Raw genomic sequence first — 7,118 nt, forward strand, 5'->3', positions numbered from 1 at the left:
CCATCCATCCATCCATCCATCCATCCATCCATCCATCCATCCATCCATTCCTATCTACCTACCTACTTTCCAGGAGTTAATAGTCATCCTTCCAATTCCAATTCACCAACTCAAAGACTTTCATCCTTTTCACATTGATAACACTATTATCCAACAACCAGAAGCTGGGATCTTTTTATCCATATGTATTTTTTAATGCCCAGTTATCTGAAGGTGCTTGTCTAAACCACATTGTCCCTTCCTGTTTGAGAACTGGGACCTGAACATGTCACGCACTGCTTTCCACCACCACTCTCTGTCCAGGGTATTGGGGATGAGGAAATGGTAGCCTTGTTTTAGATATTGTACCCAGTTTAGTAGTTTACAAATAGAAGACATTCAATAAATACTAATACCATGAATACAGAATGTTTCTGTGGTAAAAATAAGTTTGTCCTGAGAGTAAGTCTCACTTAAATATATTTAACATAATGGTTAATCCCCCAAAGAAAATTATTTGAGACTAGTTTATCTAAATAAATCTTATTTTATCTAATTAATATATAAATCTTAATATTGTGAACATTAACAATACCTATCTAAACAACAGACTGTGTTGGATAATGCGATAAAGACTTTGACTTAATCAGAGGCAGCATCAGAATATTACACCCTTACCAGTTTGCCTCTTTATCAATAGTTAAATTAAAATTTTTAACTATGGGAAGTAATAAAAATTTTTTATTAAAAAAAATCTCCTTATACCTCTGTGAAGGGCAAAATTTCTTACCATCATCCAGTTTTTGAAGAACAGAGGACCAAAGGTACAGTGGTACAGTGGTACAGTGACATTTGCAGTGTTATCACAGGGGCAGTTTGTTTGCATGTATGAGGCACTGAGGTACTTTATTTTCACTGTTCTTAGTGATCTATTTCCAAAAGTATGTGAGATATATGGGGAGCTTGGATCTGTCAATGAGGGATAATACTGAATTTCCTTTACACAAAATCCTTACAAGAGTCTCTCATGGCTTGGATTTGAGTTTCTTATCTTGAATCCAAGAGAAATCTCTAGATAATGTTTTACAAACAAAAAGATTTTTTAAAAAAATAGTGTTGTCTTTCTCTCTCTTAATAGCACCAGGGACTGATTGCAGTGACTAGCTGATGCTTAGTGAAGTCTAGCACAGTTGCCAGGAGCAATAGTTTTAATTTTTATGAAGCAACTTATCTTCCAGGAACATGATTTATTTTAGGTATGGCCTAATTTTATTCAAGCTGTGGGCCCCAGTGTCTGTGATAATTTGCAAAGCTTGGTGAGATGACCTGGAATTTTCCACACGTCACAGTGGGATTACTGCTTCTAATTTTGCAGACTTGAGACATGATACTGTGAGACATGATAAAGTGAAAGATTGTATCACAAATTGGTAAATAGCTAAATTAGTCCTCATTTCACTCACTATCAAGTTAGAAAATTTATCCCTTGTTAACTTTCTTTTTCAGCCTGTTTTCCATCTCAAGGCATGACTTTTTCCATCTATTCCACATACAGAACTTCATTTACTTCAATGTTGTTCCTCCACTGAGGCAGAGAACATGACTAGAATGGAATTCTACCTTGAGATTTGTGAGGATGTTTGTTGAAAACTACTACTGTGAGCTCGGTTAATGATTGGACTCAATGAAGAAAACACAATCTTGACCTATTCCTTAAAATTATATAGCTACATGATACAAGCTTGATGGTTATTGGCCCAATAAAATCCAATTTTGCGCTCAGTTGAAGGAAACTTGTGGAGTAAAATGACAACTAGTGTTTTAGGACTGCCATGCTAATCCTGTCTGATCTTCTACTGATTTGACTGTGGCTGCCCTCCTGTGCTTTTGCTCTAGGCTGTGCAAATAAAGACCTTTAGAGGAAATCATAAATACTTGATTTAATTAAGACCATTACTAACACCACTTCTTGCCTCATTTCTCAAAGTGCTAAGGTATAGAATACACTTAAACAATGGCGGTGCAATAAGTACACAGGGATAAAATGCAATTTCTTTTTTATGGTTTGTAAAAAACAGAGCAACACCACAAGAAGGCCTGTAGCAATTAAGCATTTCCCAGTCAGTAATGTCCTTTGGAGTTGAGGTATCCAGGCTAGAGGCTAAGGGTTACATTGAAACCTTTATATTTCAATTAAAAAAAAGAAAAGTAAAGCAGAAACGAAGAGAGGGGAAGGGAAAGGAGAGGAGAGAAGAGGAGATGAAAGAAAAATGCAATACTAACAGCTTCTAATTCTTTGCTGAGGTGTCCAGTGCTGTTATTTCAAAGCCACATGTCAGTGGGACTAGACAGTATTAACTTTCATAGAGATCTACATATTAATGAAAATAAGAACTATGTTCATTCTGTTCATCCACTGATCTTATAGTGTGAAGAAATCATATTGTTTTGTCAGGTGATGTTACAAATAATGACAATCGTTAGGGTGAATACATATTATTTATTTCTGGATGTTCCTTTGAGTTAAAATGTACATTGTGTATTTTCTCCATTCAGCAGGCAGGGTGTCTTTTATGATTTTTTTTTTTTTTACTATGCAGAAACTTATGGGTTCAACGTATCCCCATTTGCTTACTTTTACTTTTGTTACCTCTGCTCGAAGTGTTGAGTTCCCAAATACATCACTGATACCTGTGTCATGGAAAAGTTGTATACCTCTAAGAAATTGTCCACTTCTTCTAAGTTCTTCAATTTTTTGGCATAGTGATATCTGTAGTAACCTTATAATTTTGTTTTTCTGAAAAATCTGTTGTTAGTCTCTTCCATTTCTGATTCTACTTATTAGAGTTTTTCCTCTCTTAGTCTTTGTGAGCCTAGCTTTTGTGTGTCTGCCTTGTTTATTTTTTCTGAAGTGGTTATATCCTATATTTCTGAGTCATGTACAGTGCTTTAAAGCAATGTAAAACTAATACAAATTAATTATAAGAAAATACATATTTACTGTTTTTCTGCCTTTATTTGCTGTCCTGAAATTGTTGGTCTTATGGTACCTGACTTAGTAAATTTTCTCCCTCTAATGACTGCTGAACATGGTGCTACTAAAAATATGCAGACCCTTCCTGATTCAGTATGAAAATACAGTCATCGATAAAGAACACTAACCAACAGAAATTTCTTTGATGATGGAACTGTCCTATACCTACCCTGACCAATACAATAGCTAATAACCAGTGTGGCTGTTGTATTCTTGAAAAGTAGCTTGTGTGTTTATATGAATTTTTAAAAAATAATGTAATAGTTTATTTGTACATAATTCTGTGCAATTTTCCACCTCAGTTGTAATCCCCAGGGGCTTCCCATCACCAAATCACCATAGTCCAGTGCATTTCCCTCCCCTCACTGTTTTTGACCCTATTCCCCACTCCATCCCCATAAAATGTCTCTGGTATATAGCTGTTCATTATTATTATTATTTTCTCGCCTGGTTCATTATAATCCTGCTATGAGTGAAACCATACAGTATTTTTCCTTTTCTTTATGGCTTATTTCACTAAGCATAATCTTTTCTGACTCCATCCATATTGCTGCAAAAGGCATGTGTTTATTTTTTTGGTTGCTGAGTAATATTCCATTGTGTGTATGTACCACATCTTTTTAATCAAGTCACCCACTTTTGGGTATTTGGGTTGTTTCTATGTCTTTCCAATTGTAAAAAAAAGCAGCAATAAACATGGGGGTGCAGGTACCTTTTTGAATCAGTGTTTATATGAATTTTAAAAAATATTTTATTTAATTTAACTTTGAATTTGATTTATAGTGTTATATGTAGTTATATTGGACTATATTGGGCAACACAGCTCTTGAACCATTATCTATTAAGGCAATCTTCATTATTATGAAAATTATGCTAATTGCTTCATTATGAAACCTAACTCCTATGTGACTAGAGATAGAGAAGAGTCAGAAGGGAAACAATAATGGAGACCATGTTAGCGGAAAAACTTATATCAAACCTCCCATGTGTCTTTTACCTAATATTGTTTCTAAGGGTGCAAAGATGATGGGAAAGTAGATTGCTTTGGGGACCATAAACCCTTATTTGCATCTTGATGGGCACTGGAAACATCAGTACTTAGACTATCAAGATGAAAACAAACACAAGGATAATGTTTTTAGGAAAATGTCACAATATTTGTCTTGGAAATATTAATTAACTTCAGCTATTTCCAGTCTTTTCACCATTCCTCTACATTCATCTACAATTTTACATGTTACATAAATACCAGAAATGTAATTTGTTTTCTACTATTTTAAAACATTTTGGACAAAAAATGTAGTTGAGATTTGTGCCAAAAGGCTCGGGAAGTTTCTTCAAAACAAAGTCTGCTTCAAGAAATATAAGATTACCTCTGACCTTTGCATCCTTTCAATTATCAAATGGAACAATCAGTAACACCTAAAGGAGGGATGATTATAAGAACAAGTTGGATGCTAATTTTTCCATTTAAGGTCTTTTCCTGGCCTCGCTTGACTATTTTTGTTCCACCTTATTAGGCTTGAAAAGAATACTCACAGGGAAATCACCTTATGGTAACCACCCATCTGGAGCAGGTGTGTCTCCTTTATTGAGAGCACAGGAGTACCTCTGAGTCCTTTGTTATTTTCTACAGCTGTCACCAGGGTGCCACCTTGCCCAAGAGCCCAGCTCCATTCACCTTGCAAGCCAGCTGCTGGCTACCATCAGGCTTTCTGCTTTCAGTTGAATCACTTGATGCTTTCGATCTGTCTTCTCTGGTCTCTGCCTTCGATCTGTCTTCTCTGGTCTCACTGGTCCACTGCACACTGATGTCATCAGCGAGAATTGCCAACTACACGACAGGGTGCCTAGTTAAATTTGAATAAATTTTTAGTATCATTATGTCCCACATTTTACATGCGACATTATTTTTAAGTGTGAATCTCAAATGTTACTGGGCATCCTATGCTTTTGTCTGCTAAATCTGCCAATCTTGCTTCAAGAGCATTCTCTTCAAATCTTAAGAGAGGAAAAAGGTGATATAACTGAAACTTTGTAGAAAGACATCAGAAAGTCATTTGAACAGTGTGACTCTCTTTTTGGTAAGACAAACTGGTTTTTTTTTGGAGTGACTAAGACTTTGATAATGGGAATTATCACTGAATTTGGTTTTTTGCTATGACAAAACAGTGTTGATGGGACTAATTACTTATTGACTGGCTCTAGTTGAGTACCTCATGGAGCTGATATTTAATTGAGACAGAACAGCAATTTAAACTGCAGAAGGTCAATGTCTAATTCAGAGTTTGGAACTCTTCCCTTCCCCCGCCCGGTATAGAGGTGTGAAGAGCAGAACTAAAATGAAGTAAGTTTCAGTCCTTCAAGTTCCTGTGTCTGAGAATAAAACAGGGTGCTATTAATAATTTTCAGTAAATTTGCTTTTGCAACCTGCTGAGGCAAGGAACTTGTGACATTATACTTTAAAGTATGAAAAGGAAACCATTCTGATAATGATTTATAATGCAGTGTGGAATTGAAAAGAGAGAAGAGAATATGAATAATAAAATTTGTATTGACTGGAGTCTATGATACAGACATCAATGCCATTGTTCACTACTGATGAGAAAGGGGACAGGATCAGGAAATCACCACTACTTATCAGCCCACCATGGTCTGGCTCTTTCTGAGGTGACCCTAAAGGTGAGGCCCGAGCATAGCTCTTTATTTATAGTTGAGTTTGTTTCATCTCCCTTTTATTTTTGGATTAGTGGCTTTAAAATGGAAATGTTGGATTCATTTTAGTTATTAGGTTGAGCAAGTATTGTAATTCTCTCTCTTGAATTCTTAAATGTGTTGATTGTACTCTGGGAATTTTATGGTTCTTTTAAAAATACTGAAAGTGTTTTGCTCCATTTTCTGATGTAATTGCTTGTATTATTTAATTCCTAACTCTATTATATTTGAACTTTTGTAGAGGAACCAAAGCAGCTCAAAAGGCATTTTAAATGATAAATTTCCATTTCTTCTTTTAAAATACAAATAAAACTAGTTTGGAAGAAATTGGAGGAAAAGAAAATTGCTTTAACATGGATTTTTATTTTTCTGAGTCTGAAAGCCTTAGTTTTTAAAAAGAAATACTCTTGTCACCAAACAAATGGTGGCGAGTAGGTGACACAATAATAATTGGCAGTCTCTGGTGTCCCAAGCCATTTGCTTGAATTATTTATATCTCAAAACTGACAGGAATTTCATAAGAGCAAATAAGGCAAGTCCAGCGGGTGTCATTTACATGATGCAATCACACATCTGATTGACTGCAGGTCTCATCTGCCAGAGCTGAGGCCTTAAAAACCCAGGAGAAGGGTTTATTGCAAGATAACCCCACACACATCATGGTTTCATCAGTCCTTCACCAGTTTGATTTCATTTACTGCCAAAGCATGTTGACAAAAAAAACACTCACCTAATATTTCTTCTAAAATAACTCAGTAGCAAGTATTACTACTGGAATACCTCTTGGGACTCTGAAATAATTGTTTAGTTCTCTAAAAACTGATCAGGAACCAAGTGAGTAATGATTTGTAACTTTATAGTGCCTGTAATGTGGCTGTTATCCTCTGGCAGTCTTCTAGATGGCTTTCTGCCGTTTCTCTGGGTTTCTCTGGGACTCAGCTGTCTTTGATGTCTTCTCCCATCCCTCATTAACTCAGTTTTCTCTCTGAGGTGCCCTTCTGGCAGGGCGGGCGAGTATGGGAGCATGATTCCATTGTACTGGCCTGTGGAGTTGGAAGGGGAAGTGAGAAAAATAAATGGCCTTAGGACAATCTACAATGACTTCATTACATACAGATGACTAGCTATCCATGTTCATGTGAATTTTGGAGAAATGTTCATGGAGTTTCTGAGCCTTACATTTGATGCTTATTTTATACATTTAAGAAAAAGCTTGTTAGTGCTTGAAGGGAGCAACATATTTATGAAATTTTTGATGGAGTTTTTAAAAAAATTTTTGCTTTGGGTATTCAAACAAACATTAGCAATTAGTAAATGACGTATAATCCTCTTCATATATTTCTTCTTTTTTTTTTTTTAAGATTTATTTATTTGTGCATACAGAACTGGG

The sequence above is a fragment of the Condylura cristata genome, unplaced genomic scaffold (genome assembly GCF_000260355.1).
Source record: "Condylura cristata isolate star-nosed mole 26May11 unplaced genomic scaffold, ConCri1.0 scaffold00007, whole genome shotgun sequence".
NCBI classification, from domain to species: domain Eukaryota; kingdom Metazoa; phylum Chordata; class Mammalia; order Eulipotyphla; family Talpidae; genus Condylura; species Condylura cristata.